Source organism: Electrophorus electricus, chromosome 6, assembly GCF_013358815.1.
Source record: "Electrophorus electricus isolate fEleEle1 chromosome 6, fEleEle1.pri, whole genome shotgun sequence".
NCBI lineage: Eukaryota > Metazoa > Chordata > Actinopteri > Gymnotiformes > Gymnotidae > Electrophorus > Electrophorus electricus.
This window is the reverse complement of record NC_049540.1, coordinates 15,736,902-15,753,341: the sequence shown is the minus strand read 5'-3', so window position 1 is coordinate 15,753,341 and position 16,440 is coordinate 15,736,902. Positions and strand designations below refer to the sequence as shown.

General features: G+C 35.8%; 1 protein-coding gene across 1 annotated transcript in view; it reads left to right on the top strand.

Annotated features, from left to right (window-relative positions):
* Positions 1-267: 267 nt before the first annotated feature.
* The window catches only part of acsl6 (acyl-CoA synthetase long chain family member 6), a 45,450-nt gene continuing 29,277 nt past the window's right edge, over positions 268-16,440 (top strand). Inside the window, exon 1 of the mRNA XM_027010986.2 lies at positions 268-386. The gene's annotated coding sequence lies outside the window, so the exon portion shown is untranslated. The remainder of the gene's footprint in view (positions 387-16,440) is intronic.

The window sequence follows — 16,440 nt, the reverse complement described above, 5'->3', positions numbered from 1 at the left end:
CTGATTTAATCGGAGTGGTCTCTTTTTTTTTGCATATATATATATATATATATATATATATATATATATATATATATATATATATATATATACTCAGTATGCTATTTACTTAGCCTAAATATAATACGTTTTGTAATCTATAACGAAGGCCTTATAACGGCTGAACGAGTGCCTTTGCCCACGTCTATCGTTTTTCACCCTATTGTCTCCTCCTCTATATTTTCTGCACCAGCACTGGCTCAAAAAGCGAAAGTAAAACTGGTCTACGAAAGGGTATTGAAAGAGTACGCATTTTACCGTGGTCTGTTTTACGGAGGCAATTATAATGGATTAATCTTTAATGAAGTCATGAATTTCTGGAATTTAACCTACGATATGATTTTCAGGTAAGTGACTGTTCAGAAGCTTGACATGGTTTTGATGCTCTTTGTATGCGCGTCACAGATGATAGGAGATTGTAACGTACGTTTTTTTTTTGTTGTTTTTTTTTTGGCATATGTAACCCTATAAAAACAAATACCCTACCAATTCAGAGACGCATCTGCTCAATGGCGTGTTATGATATGTTTACATGTAACCATACTTGTCTTACACGTATATAAACATTCAAATTACACGTATTTTACCACGTGTAAAAATATAACGTTTCATTACGACTGCACGAAGAATCCGAAAGAGAAAGTATGCAGCCTGTGATACAAAAATAACCCTGTACATATTGTTTTCCACTGTGACTTTCATTGGTGGGGCCCTTTGTTGCCTGGTAGTAGTTAGCTGCAGATACCTGTATGGCTACATATAAAGTAGCCAAAATACACTAGTAAAAAATGATATTTATTTTGTGATTTATTATTGATTAGCTTTCCCCCTCTATAATTTGAAAGTTTTATATACAGTTTTTGGTATCCTGTTTTTGTTACTAATTTATTTAGGGTGACCAGGGAATCTGTTTGCAGGAGATTAGGTCAGATACATTCCAATAATTTGATCTGAAAATTTTATCCTAAAGAGAAAGTACAGCGACATCTTTTAAAAACAGTGATGAATGAACAGTGTATATCCAAAAGTAAAATGCCATAATAAAAGATTATAAGTAAAAAACTGATTTGTAATTGTGTTATAGTTCATTACTAAAAATCCAAATGAAAACATGTTTTTAAATTGTTCATAAAACAAGTAGAGAAGTAGAGATTTTGATTGTTTTAGGTATAATATTATACCTTTTTCCATAATCATGAACTCAGTGCGATCACTTTATAATCAAACGTTTCCTTGTACATGAAGCAGCCAGTAGATTTGGGGATTTAGGGATTTTAATGTTTTTAAGGAATTAGATCCTGAAGATATTTAAACATTTATACAGCAGGAGTATGTAACTGAACTTCCTTTCTCTTCCGTGTGTAAAGAGAAAGAATACTGTGATGTACAGGATCTATTTTAAATAAATGCTCTGCAGTTCCAAACTTGCTGTAATTTCTTTTTGGCAGTCAGCCAACAACGGATTAAAATAGTTTACAGTTATATGTTATATTAAAATAGTCTACAGTTATATGTAAAGTTATAATAAGCATACAGTTATACAGCATACAGTATATTTGCAAAAATCTTGCAAAATTTGGAAGATGAAAAAAAATCTTTGCAAAAATGTAGTGTATACAGTGTAACATCTATTTTAACCCCAATTTTCTTAACAAAGATGAGTGACCATCTACTGTTATGGAGTCATTGTTAGTATTCCTTATATGGCTTGGTGTGCCCACATAAATTACTCAGATGTACTGCTATGCAATTGTAGATATACAATAATATGTTGTGAAGACTGAATACTGTAAAATGATCGATTTGATTTGATTGTAAAAATGTGTGTGATTAAGAGAACCATAAAAATGGAATCATGTTGCCTAATGGGTGCAAGGCTTGTCTTCAGTATTATGAGCAAGATCCTTTCATGTGATTAAATTACCTCTCTAATGTTCAGTACTTCAGAAATACAAGCCACTGGAACAGCTCTGGTATGAGCATGTCTTGTTTTAGCATGCCTTATGAATATCCATGTCATTACGTAAGAGAGCAGAACTAAAACATTATCAAGTAATCTCTCTGGTTTTTTTAATACTTAATTCAACGACTCAACAAAATGACCAATGATATGCTCTTTTAAACTTAGAAACTTAAAAACCCTGCTGTGGTGCTGATTTTTATTGAAGGTGTTCAAGTTCCCTCTCTGGTTGAAAGCAAAGAAAAAAACTTCCCTTCCATGTTTTCAAATTTCAAATCAGATTTCATATCAGATTTGTACTATTTCTCCTCCAAATGAACTGCCCTGTTCCAAGTACCATACACCTGGAACGTGCTCTGTAAACTGTACTATGGCCCCTGTCTTTGTAGTATATTTTTCCAATGGAGATAAATTATGTATTTTGTATGCTTTTAAGCTGACCCATTTGTCCCACAGTCTCTGCCCCTTCCTTGTTGGAAGGGTGCCTTGTATAGTGTGTTTTTTCAGAGGAAAATTGTCATATATTCTGGTCAAATAATCTCTTTTTTGTGAGCTTTATTCTTGCATTTTGTGTAATTCTGTTTAATTATGAATTCACTATTGTATGTATAATAAAATAATAGGATTGTTTACTTTTTAGGAGATTAAACAACTAGATAGAACAATAACAGGCAGTGGTATACATCAGAGCAGTATTATACTGACTCAGGAGGACAGGATGAGCCAATCATTACAAATAAAATGCACATAAACTAAAACACTATAATGACACTATCCCTTTTATGCTCAGCTATATACAGTTTAATGTTCCTGTTGATTTCTTGTGTATATATATTTAGAGCATTAGGATATTTGCTCCTTTGGGGCTGGCTTGTTTAGTCCTACTTTTCTCCATAAGATGTCACTATTTGTCTTTACTTTGTATACTTTCATGTGAACCAAGCGCTCATACTCGGCTAGCAACATGGCGATTCTGCATGCAGTGCATAGCCACAGCTAACCCATCAGCTATAATGTATTGAGAGTACTCCGGTTATATTAATTTTTTCATTCTTAATTATAATATATTTTGGGTCTATAAGGACAGTATATATTCAATTTTCACAAGTAACATGGGGGAAATCAATCACATGCTTAAGTTTAAGTTTATAATAAGCACAGGGGCACTGTGACCACTGTCATCAGATTAAAAGTGTGATGCTCGACCAGTGATTCCCTCACTGTATCACACTCCGACAAGGGGTTCGCTCACTTTATCACACTCCGATAAGGGGTTCCCTCACTGTATCACACTCAAACCATGGGCTGCCCCACTATATCACATGCTGACCAGGGGTTATTATTTGAATTTATTTGAAGTACTACTTTAAATTTGAGTTTACACTTTCTAACTACACACTGTAGCCTGGCTAAGAGATGCCATCTGTGACATTTATAAACTAACCATCTAATATAAAAATATCCTTCTTTCTCTGATGTAATTTATTATATACAGTAGTATGGTGTATTCTTTGTTATATATAATGCATTGTCAGTGCAATTAGTGCATTGTGATTTCATTATTCACACTGATACCCACCAAGCACGCTAAGTGAGTTTAATATTTTATGATTAAGACTTCAGCTGATGGTTGTATGATACATTCCAGTTTGTATGATACATACATGACAGATATTTTGTTATAGTCACGTTTGTCTCAAGTTGTTGTGATGCTAAATACTCATATGACTTGTTTGACAAGTATAGTAGATGTTTTTGCTGTGGTGCTGAATAACTTCCATTGAGTGTTGGCTATACACAGAAACTTGACAACATGTTGTTCTGTCAGATTAGTTTATTGACTGTAGAATGCATTTGTTGTTCAGCATTGTTTTTTACATTTACATTTACGGCATTCAGTTGACGCTTTTATCCAAAACGACTTACAATTCTGACTGAAAAATTTAGGATTGCCCAGAGGTATTTCAGGAACTTTGACAAGCACATTTCAGTGACAAAGTAAAAACATCTTTGTCTGAACAGGCACTTGAACCCTGGACCCTCAGATTAAAAGATTGATGTTCTACAGGACATTCAAAGGTTTTCAACAGCTGTGCAAGCAAGGTGCTTCTTAAGGTCTAAGAGGTGAAACCAGTTTATGTCCAAAACAGAAGCTAGATATTTAAACCATAACATTCCTTTCATGGGGTTCTAAAGTTCTGAGAGATCAGATCTTTTTCCTACTTAAACCTCCTTACTTCATTGCATGCCATAGTAACAACTAGCAATGCAAACAGTTAAATCTGTGTTCATTAGCATTAAAATGCCTTTTTAATGAGAGAGAGAGAGAGAGAGAGAGAGAGAGAGAGAGAGAGAGAGAGAGAGATTTAAAATTGTATTGAAGTAGACAAGGCCTATTTCAGACACTGTCTCATCCCAAAACATGATGTTTCTCTGGAGGTACCTTGTGTACTTCACTACAATTTTAAATATCTCTAAATCTCTTACTATAGTACACTAGTTACTCACCTTGAATTTTCTTTGGATGTATTTGATAACCACATCTAATTAGAAAATTCCATCTATAATATGCAATCAAATTGCATAAGTTTCTTTCTTTTGGCAGTGTGTTTTGCATCTAGATTTGCATCTAGATTCCTTGCCTCAGAGACTGAGATAATGTGAAGGCCAGACTTGACAATCTCATTTCTTTGGAACTCATTGCTCAGGCAACTGTGAAGAGGAAATAAAATTTAACGAACCTTTAGCCTTACTTTTTAGCTTAACATGGTAGTATGTTAAGTTGATAGGGTAAGTTGATGGCGCAGTGCTTCATTCTCAGCTCTTTTTCACTTTATTTAGTAATGTAAGATTTGAGTGCTGTCAGTTCCACAGGTGCATTAATTCTCCCTGTTTTATCTGCCATTAAGTATTTAGTTCATATTTATATTCTTTTTTCTCTTTTGTTATATTCATGCATGTACCACCATAAGAATGTGGGTTTATTGTTCCCTTTTCACAGCCCTGTCCCTTCGTGACAGGCTGATTGTTGTCTTGGTTGATAAGGTGTTTGCTACCACAGAGGAGGAAATGTAAAGCAGAAACCAATGAAGGGACTTATAACTGCACTGAGACTGCACAACTGTCCCTTAAATATAACTTTTTCAATAGGGATGCTTTATGTAAGGATTGAACCACTTAACCTACTTAACTTGGGTTGTAATTATTGTACAATTACACCTTAACTACTGTTTTCTCCTGTCAGGTCCTGTTATGAACTAGGGAGGATCAATAATATCTACAGGTTGCATAACATGGTGCAATATAAAAGCGTCAGACTAGCACCAGACTCTTTAGGTAAGATGTGCCATGTTCCTGTCCACGTGGGCCTGAGTGTAGCACAGTTTAGAGATTTCTGTGATCAAACACATGTTTTAACTCATCGGTTCATTACCAGATTCAGCAGGTGAGTTGAAGCAGGGAAATCACCACACTGTACTGGACTTTGGCCATCTAGAACCAGAGTTGGTCCCTGCTGCTTGAAGACAAACTATATTTAAACAACAGTGAAAATAGCTTTAGCAGACACACCTTTTGTCAGCAAATGACAGTGTAGGAGTGCCTGGAATGGTGTCTATGCATCAGCCTTTGAAGTTATTAAGACCTATTGTACAGGTTATAGTTTAGTCACTTTCAGAGCTGTGTATGAAAGGAAAATGAGATGAAAAAGTCACAGCTGGCAAAGTTGGCAGTGAACTCAGCATGGACAGTAGTTTCAACATATGCTGGGTCACATTTTCAAACTGTTCATATTTTCCTAGAAAATAAAGCCAATAATAATAATAATAATAATAATAATAATAATAACAATAATAATAATAACTCTTTAATAAACTCTTAACAAATAAAACATAAAGAATTAAAAGAGTAATGTGTACAATAACCTTTGATTTATAGGTAACAAATATGCTGAGTAATGCCTATGTACAGTTTAAGGCTTTTATTGCTGGATTGCTATTTATATTGCATCATATTAAGGGCCAACAAGCCATTACAAACAGACAACAAAATGTATACAGGGTCACAAGAGGACATCCAGGGAAGCTGGGTGGTTTCCAGCTCAGCTGTGGGAGTTTCTTGTAAATGTCCATGTTTCTTCTCAGTGGCGACTCCGCTTGGTCATAATGCAGTACTACGGCTTTAACAAAAGTCACGTGCTTTACAAGAAATCCATGAAGGCATTTAGAGCAGCCTGTGTCTGGGAGCACGCCAACCACTAACAGGGGTAAACTCCTAATGTAACGTCATGGTTGTGGCCATTGACAATACAGAATCATCACAAACAAAAAGTTCAGAGATATGGACAAAGATCTCAATGACATCTCACCCTGATCTCTGTGCTGTGCAGTTTTGTTGTAATGTCTTTCTTTTGCTCATCTATTTTCATTTTCTTTCTTTATTTTTTATAGCTTATTAACTAGGTTGTTTACAATAGGTTTTAGGAAAGTGTTGCACTTGACCATGCTCTAATATTTTTATCACTGAACCGAACTGCTTTTGCAGAAACAGCAATAGCCAATAGTGTATGACACAACTATAGCACAGAAATGTAATTTCAAAAATAAAAAGGCTGGCGGAACTGAAAGACTTGCCACAGGACACTGCATCCGCAAGACTGAACCAATCTTAACCTTAACTGTGCTCTCAAAGCAGATATACCACACAGTCTATGAGACAATGAGGTCTCTGTGGTAACATGCCCCATGACCTGCTGCAAGCCTGAGCTCAGGCTCTGTGTCACACCACTTTTCAGTGCAGACCTGTGATGACAGTCGAAAGATTAAAGTGCTTTTTTTCCATCCCTCACTGCTGCACAGATGAAAACATTCACCGACTGGTATTGTTTATGTTGCAGAGGAAACTGCAAGCGCGGTGATAATACTGTGTGTAATAGTACACAGTAAATTTGCCAGTGACCTCATGTGAACTCCATGCGCGTTCATGTAGTACTGTAATACTTTTAATATAATAATGTCAATGTAAGGACTTTTACAGGGGGCATACTTACATCTCTTTCGCCTTTGGAATGACAATAACGTGTTCCATATGCTGCTTTTTATTTTCAGCAAACAAGTGCATGAGAATGTTCATGACAATGTTCATGAGAAATCTACACTCAGAATTAGAATTTTGAGAAAATAGGACAATATACAGGTGTGGGCAATATGTTTTTATTAGGCTGCAAATGCGACACACTTCATACACAGTCCATAACATGAAGTTATAATAGAAAGCTTTAAAGCAATACCAGAATGACATTAGAAAGGGAAATAGAGAGAGAGAGAGAGAGAGAGAGAGAGAGAGAGAAGAGAGAGAGAGAGAGAGAGAGAAAGAGCAATAAAATCATTCCCTCCTCTCTCTCTCTCTCTCTCTCTCTCTCTCTCTCTCTCTCTCTCTTTGCCTCTTTAGCTATTTAGCAAGGAACTAAGTCTGTCACTTCTAGAAAATCTGGCTTGGCTTTATCACAACATACTAACTCACTGGAGGCTTGGACTTGGACATTTGTAAAGCTGCTTTGTGACAACATCTGTTGTTAAAAGCACTATATTTTAAAAAATGTGACTAACCTAAACATTAATTGCGCTTCAAAAGTATATAATGATGTACCAACTGAAAGAAGAAATTCAGGAACATTTATTACAAACATGAACCTTACAAAACAAATCAAAGTTGGCAGAATACATCTGTTCATGCTATTAGCTGTCTCAAACTTAGCATGTAGAGAAATGGTATTGGTAGTTTTGAAACAAGATGGAAAATAATAAATAGTATGTTTTACCTAAGCATGCATTGTGAGTGCTTTGAATGGGATTTATCTTATTTGAAGATAAATTATTATTTTAGCTTTTGGTATTTTTCCCAGTTGTTCTCCCAATTCCCACCCATCAAATAATTCTCATATGACAGCTGCCAACCAGTGAGGGTGAGGGCTGTTTAATGCTTCCTCCAAGAAACATACAGCCAGTCACCAAATCTGTTCAAGCTGTAGGTCATGCAATATCAGGATGCAATATAACACACTTGGAGTATAGCGATCTCCTCCCTCTTCTGATACATGAGCTCATAGACATCCATTACTGGCTAGTGCGACTGTAATTGTCAGGGGTGAGAGAAAAAGAGAGAGAGAGAGAGTATGTCCCTCTCTGAGAGCACAGCCGATTTTGCTCTCTCAGGCTTTTGGCCAAGGATAGCATAATTAGGGATCAAACTCACTATCTCCAGATGAAAGGGTGAATGCTATTCTGTTTCACCACTCAGGAGTAACAGCAACTCTTTGTGAAATTATTAAATAACTTTCTGTTTGTTTGGCTGGCTAAAATGTTCCATTTGAAGATATATACAAAACAGATACACACTGGCTTGCAAACCCAGGTTTAGCAGTGATTCCGTAGAGACCACTATGTGGTTCTTTTCATGTGTTGAACCAAGTTGGAACATAGTCTAACCTGACACACTATAACAAAATAATGGTGAAATTCAGACCCTTTTATCTGCCAAGGAAATTTACCAGAATTTTCATTCTTGCTGTTTAAATTTCATGGCTAGGAAGTTCATCAACAGCACTCAGTCTACTACAAGATACTATCAAAACAGATCTGCACACCTTGGTGCTGTTTTGGGTGAATCTGGACTCATTCTGCTAAAAGATACTGTCAACCCAAAGATCGGCACACCCGGGTGATGTTGTGGGTGACTTTGGACAATTGGAGCACATCTTTACATCTTTTTGCTTTCCTATGCTGCATAAAGGCAAGCTTCTCCAGTATGTTAAAAAAAAGCCTGGACAAACATGGACAGATAATGTGCTTCAGGACTGCTTTGATCACATTAACTGGGATGTAATTAAAGCAGCTTCCATGCAAGAAGAATATACTGTATTCATAGAGAAGAATGCAATAGGGGGTAATAAGCTACATCAGTACCTCCAATGAGACAAGTGTGCCCATGAGGTGCATCAATACATATCCTAAACACAAGCCATTTAAAACTGTGAGGTCCAGTCAATGTGTTCACCTGCTCCACTGCACCTGTCTCAGGTAACATTGATGTCGACAAAAAAATCTAGTCATGACCAAGAGACAATACAGCCTCAGCCTGGAGTGTTAATCGAACATTCCTGAAATGTGTCGCATGTTGCAAGGCCTTAAACAGATCACAGACAATTATAGCAAAGACAAAGTGGTAGTCATCTGCCATACTACTCCGCCAGGTGAGCTGAACAATGTCTGTATTAACTTTGAGGCCCTGAGTACTGAGTCACAGAGGAAAGTCCCAGTAACTGTGGAGGCAAAGGAGCCAACACAGTCAACATAGTCTCAGCTTCCTCATGTGAAGAAGTAGAGTGAGCTGATGGAACGCTGGCTCAGATGTATACACTGAGCATGTGCAGCCTCTCTTCAACATAAGCCCTCATTTCTTAATGACTATAGGCTAATTGCACTGACTGCAGTAGTAATGCAGTAAAGACCGGCTCACATGTTTTCCAACAGTGATACATTAAACTTGTTGTTCAAAGATATTATGGTACCATGCCTTTTTTATTCCTTTAATAAATCTTATTTACATAAATATTATTAACATTATTATTAAGACTTTAATGAACATCAAATCATATTTTAGCAGCTACTAAAACAGTATTCAAATAGTTCCAAAGGGCTTGCTAACCTTTTTCATAACCCATTTTAAATCTTTTAAATATCTTGTAGCTTTAGGTATTATGCCTCCCATTCCATGCTTTCTGTATATTTGAGAAACTACTGTGGACGAGGGCATTATTTTTATAGGACAGTTTAGATACAATTATCTGTAGCTTCAAAGTGAGATTTCTTATATTTCCGTTGCAAGTTAATTAAGAATGCAAATTAAGAAACTGGCTTTCTGGAGTCCTTCTAAACCAGACATGAAGCTTTAATTACCCCAGTTATCTGACACACAAGCAAAAATACTCAAGTACCGTTCGTAAATACACCCACACATACAGTTCATGGGGATAAAATAATCTCGTTCTGACAGCAGGTGACATTCATGTGGGTGTGGAGTCAGTGGGTGGAGGCAGTGGATGGAGGGTAGGAATGGTATAAGGCATTATTTGAAAGAGAAATGTGCCCAGTATTTCCCATAAATGCAGCACTAAGAATGAACACTTTTAAAGCCCTAAAATGCCATATGACAGAGTGCTTTTACATTGACACTCTTAAATTAGACAATATATATTTACATTTCATAATGTACCATCTTGTCCATGTACAATGTTAGGCAAGGCATCCTTTAAAAATAATAACCATTAGACAAATCTTTTTACAGAGGTGGAATCACAACATATGAAACATCACTATTCCAGTTTATTCCTGTTACATTCATACATGAGTCAACATTTTTTTTCATACTGCTATTTGGCTTACTGCTGCAGTACAACAGCAGAAATATTGTATTTAAATGTGACCTCAACCATGACGTCAGAGAGAATAACTGTATAAGTCTATATGAAACTTGTTTTGTTGCCCCAGGGAAAGAAAACTATAGGTAGCATTGTTTTTGTCTGCGCAGACTAATACTACTGCAACCATCATTTTACACTTTCCCCCTGAAGTCCTGTGACAGGTAAAATATGTCAAGCAGTTACACTGTATTATCTTGGTTCAGGTTCATTATTCATACCCCAGCATACAATAATCACTAGGTGCTGAAACATGTAGGTTGCTTTTGAGCTGAAAGATCCCAGTAATGTGCTAAACAAACATTATAAAGGAACTGTTGCCAGTCTGACACTGGCCAAACCAGAAAGTTCACTTTACCTTCATTTACTGTAAGAGGCAGGTTGTATCTTCAGAGAGACTTCTTATGTTAGTCTAGACTGTATAAAAACTCTGGGATGGCACAGTGTTCACTGTAAAGGGCCCATAGCCTACATTTTTCTTTTATTTTAGATTTTTCCATGATGTCCATGTACATTATTGGTGTGGATTTGTGTTACAAAAATAGTTATAATTAAATTTTACGTGACCAACCTTTCTTTATTCCTTAAACAGGCTGTTTCTCTTACTGCGCCTTTATGTCATGGTTGCCCCTTCTCTGATATGGCAATGCTTTGCATTGTGTTTCTTTTGTTTTGGTTTCTTGAACTGCAATGTGTAAGTAGGTGAAGCTAAACTGCTATAGGTTGAGTAGGCAGAGATATGTAAATGAGTTTATTCTTGTGACATCAGAGAAAGAGTAAAAACAGACTGTTTTTGGACTTGGGGGATGAATGGTTTGTTCTGATATTTAAACAATATTTGCATATTACTTCAATAATTCAGTTTTCCATGATATTACTGACTAATCAATTAGCAGCACTGTTTAAACCTCATTCTTCTTGTTTGTATTAGTTTAGTGAACCCTTGATGTAAAATCTGAAATCTACCTGCTCCTGTTCTGTGTCCCAAAGCCTCATTTGTGTATGGAAATGTGATAAGTTTTGCATTGAAACCAGTTCTGATGTACTGTTGTACCCTGGTGATGCGTCACACGTAGTCTTCCACAGGTCAAGTTAATGAAATAACCTGCCCAAATATGATAGCATAGCTAGCAATGAATGAAAGGTAATGGGGAGCAGGTAGCCTAACCTCATTTTCATAATGCTAATTAATTTTATTAAAGCATTATAATTTCATATTGCTTAAATTTAATTCAAGGCTTACTAGCTCTAAATTAATCCGGGCCTATCATAACCTTGTTAACCCAGTAGGCAGGCTTTACTTCCCACACTAGACCCTCAGGTCTGCAATCAGTTTATCTCACGAGATTAAATGTTTCTTCTTGAATATTTTTAATCCTGCACTGCAGTTAATTATAAGATCATTTATTTAAAGACAAATAACCAATGAATATAAATATGCTAGTAGACCTCTTGGACTCATCGAGCATTCTTTTTAAAGACTTCATTATATTCTACCACAAAGCTTATATTAGCAAGTCGTATGAAAAAGACTATTATAGTCTGCATGTAGCTAAAATACATCTATCAAATTGTTACTCTTTGTGATACAAGATGGATATTTTATCTAGTAGTTTTAACAATGGGGTTTTATTAGTCCAGTATGTCAGCTAATAACAAGATTTCAGAAATTGCTATCTTCATGATAATAATAACTTTTTACTATCAGGATTGGCATTTCTTATAATAAAGCAAAGTATCACTTTATTTTACTGTATAGTAAATAAATAAATGTAAAAGGTAAGTATATAGATACTAACTGTTTGAAAAGTGATTACTTTCAAGTTATGTATGTACAAGTTAATACATATGTCATGATATTCTGAGAACAACAATAAATAAGTTAATTACATTAATTACCTACTTAAGGTAAATTAAAACAACAATGTAAGTCTTATTTAGAAATTACAATAAGAAAATGCCATTTCACTAATGTATTCATACACAGAGGTTCAGTAATAACCCTAAAACTTAATATTGAATGATTTGGTTGTCTGAACAGTTAACTTTCAGTCATTGCGCTTATAACACTTGTGCTGCACTGTGACTAGAGGAAGGGCCACACCCTTCCAGCCTGCCACTTCTAGTGCGTTACTTTTCGCTTGCATGGATGTGAACAATCTTCCAGTCATCTGCCCATACAGCATTTACTTATACCAGATCCATGGCCCAAACATTATAGATCTATTCAAAGAGGAGAGCTCACATGTAATATATCTGCTGAGTAAGTCACACAGCATCCCTTCTACTAGTAACTGTCATGTTTTAATTGTACACTAATACTGTAATACTGAAAGACATGTGCCTGAGACATAGATTGGGGAAGTACCAATGACAACCTACCAAAGTTTTTTTTTCTTCATATAATTTCAGGGAGTTACCAGTGTGGTTTTTGTCATCTTTCTCAGTTTGCTCAATGGTTTAGTAAGACTCCATTTTTATTTTGTTAGATATATTTTTACATTTTTCATTGGGAAGCCATGCTCAACTATCATAGATAGATTTAATAGATAGATTTACCCTAGATTTAAATGACCCTTTTTAATTTTCCCCAATTTAAAAGAGTTTTAATTTGGCAATAGCTGCTTTTGCAGTGATTTTTGATTGTGATGCTTGCAGCAAAGGAGGGAGGAAGAGTCAAAAGAATATTGCTTCTCCATAACAGCTCAACTTGAGCAAGTTTAAAACAAAAAGGTGACAATGCAGCAGTATTAGCTCAATGCATTGAAAGAAACGCAGGAATGCAGGCTCTTAAGAGCAGGTACAGGTGATGACTCCAGGCGTAGCACAATGCGCAAACACAGACAGCAGGTACCTGTGGGCCTAAATAGCAGGGATAACAAAAGAGGACACACAAGGAACAGGTGTGTGCAATAACTAATAGGTGGCTGATTGGGACCATGGCAGGTGTGTGTGTGTGTGTGTGTGTGTGTGTGTGTGGTGTGTGTGTGTGTGTGTGTGTGTGTGTGTGTGTGTGTGTGTGTGTGTGTGTGTGTGTGTGTGTGTGTGTGTGTGTCCCTCCTGCTGGGCTAGTGAAATTAGTTAATGAAATGTCTGATTTCTTTTATTGTTTTTATGTTTCTGTTACTCTCTCACTCTCTGTCAAAAATGTATTGTAGTTATGTACTGAAACATTAAGACAGTTCAGCCTTATAAATTTGCTTAAGTCATTCCCTCTTTCTAATTCTTCACCTGCCAGTGAACCACATCACTAGCCCCACTTTAAAAAAAATAACAGTTTCTTTCACCAATAGTGCCCCCGGTTCACCTCAGATCTACAACATCAGAAGGCTGCAAGACATAGATTGTAATGCCAATTTAGGTGAAATGTCCTTACAAGTAACTTACAGGCGTCTTAAGATCTTCTTACAACAAAGCTTTGTCCTCGCTCTGCATACTATGGTTCTATAATTAAGCCCTCCAACCAGAAGACTTTGTTTGCAACAGTTCTAAACTTCTAAAGCCACCTAATAGTTTTTACTGTTACTTTTGACTTATGTAATTCTTTTACATCTGCAGTCAAAAATAGTAAAGATAAATTTAGAATTTATACTTCTCAAATCCTGTCTGCCTTCACTTTGTCTCTTAATCAGTAATATTATAAACTCATCTTTGTCTTCTGGTCATGTTTCCCAGTGTCTAAAAATGACAATTATTATACCCATTCTTAAGAAGCCCAATACCGACCCCAGTGATCTCAACAATTATCGTCCCATTTCAAATCTTCTATTTTTGGCCAAAGTCTTGGCTTGTAGAGTCTGTAGTTGCTACTCATCTTAAAGCCCATTTGTACACTTTCTTATCTTGCTTGACCTTACCTTGCTATTCATATAATTTGTCATAAACTTCTTTTAAATCATATTGGCACCATAGGTATCAGCTCCTTTTTAGAATTAAGAACTCCTTTCACTGGGACATATTATGAGGTGTTATTATACGACACCCAACTCTACATATCCACATTGCCAGGAGCTAATTCTCTACTTTCTACTCTTTTATTATGTCTAACTGAAATTAAAAATTGGATGACCCATAACATCCTACAGCTGTTCTGTAATAATATTGAGGTCCTGTAGATTGGTTCTAAATTTAATATACCTTCAGTGTCCAATTTCTATATTTTATTCAGTGAAATTACTCGCTCTCGTAGTAAACAAGTCAAGACATATTTGATAGTACTCTCTCAGTGGAACCCCACTTGAAACCACTCACTCATACTATGTTTTCATTTTAGAAACATTTCCAGACTCCACACTTTCCTTTGAAAATCTGAAAACAGAAACACTGGTACAAGCACTGGTAACACTGAGGTTTGATTACTGTAATGCTCTATTTGCTGGACTACCTGTAAAATTTCAGAACAAAGTACAGTGGGTTCAGAGTACTGCAGCTCATGTCATTACTTGTACTTATCATCATGAATACAGCAACCCTGTCCTTCACAATCTCCAATGGCTGCCCACACATTTCAAGATATTTGTTTTAACATTTATATCACGTCATTGTTTAACTCTTTCCTACCCACTGGTCTTCTTCATGATTGTTCTCCACAGAGAACTCTACTTCTGTCCTTACCTACACTCCTCTGCACTCCTCACTTCTGTCTCTCATCACTAGGAACTCTGGCTTTTAATAATTATGCACCACAGCTATGGAATTCTCTTCCTGTAGACCTTTGTCTCTTAGACTTTATTCATGTATTTAAGAAAGCACTAAAAACCTACTTATTGACCATGACTTAGTCGTAATTTTTATGTTTTTCTTTAACCCTCTTGATCTTACCCCTTACATTGTATATTTTACTGTATTTGCTTTGTATTGTGTATATTTTGCTGTCTGCATGTTTTTTAAGCAGTACACCACATATATATATATATATATATATATATATATATATATATATATATATATATATATAATATATATACTATATATATATAGTCTGCACACAAAATAGAAAAGCATCTTACTTCACACAAGCTATTCTGTTTGGTAGGCTGACTGTGGGGGCTGTGGCTAACACACTAGAGGAAATAGGTGCTTTTAGTAATTAAGCTTGCCATCACTTCCCGATGAGTGTGTAGCCATCCTGTCTTGACCATATGCAGGTAATTGTGTGCGGTCAGTTACTATAAAAATGTAAATTTCAACAATCATTTGTGTGCAATGTGAAGACATAATACTGCATAGAAGGAAAAGGAAAAGGAAAATTAATATACCATTATAAAAAACCATTATACCTCCTGTATAGAGTCATGAAATGTGATGACTGGCTAAAAATCATCAAAACCATGGAACCAATGGAGGAAACATAACTACGGTTGCTTAAACAAAAGTTTTGCTCTGAGGTTTATGCACAAGATGCAATGTTCCTGTTTCCCAGGTTGCCCACTTAATTTTGTAATAAGATATTTGCTGAGGCTCTTCCTCCAAGGCCACAAAGTCTAGCCAGATAAACTTCTGATTACTGGAATCAAGTCAATAAACTTGTTTTGTGAAAAGCAGTAGTCCTGAGGTGGCAATAATCACAGTAAACATAATACAATGTCAAGAGACACTTAAAAAAAACTGTCTATCCAGTGTTATCATTATGCTGCCCTACTAGGTAGTACACTTGTAACTGATTGCCAGCATAATTCTATTTCTATTTTTAACTTAACTGAAAAACTCAGCACTTGTTTCTCATAACATGAAAGTGGGACAGTCATTGACAGCTTCCTTAATGCAAAAAAATGTGTTAATTGATTGAACAATTATTAATTTTAATAATTAAACACACTCCACACAATGGATTTTTTAATTTTGAGTTTTCTGAAGTTGTCCCACAGAATTAAAACTTCAGAACTGTTCTTTTTTTAATGATTTATAGATATTGCATGTCCAGTTGATAAGATATGAAGCCATGTGTCGAGTTATAGGATGTTAA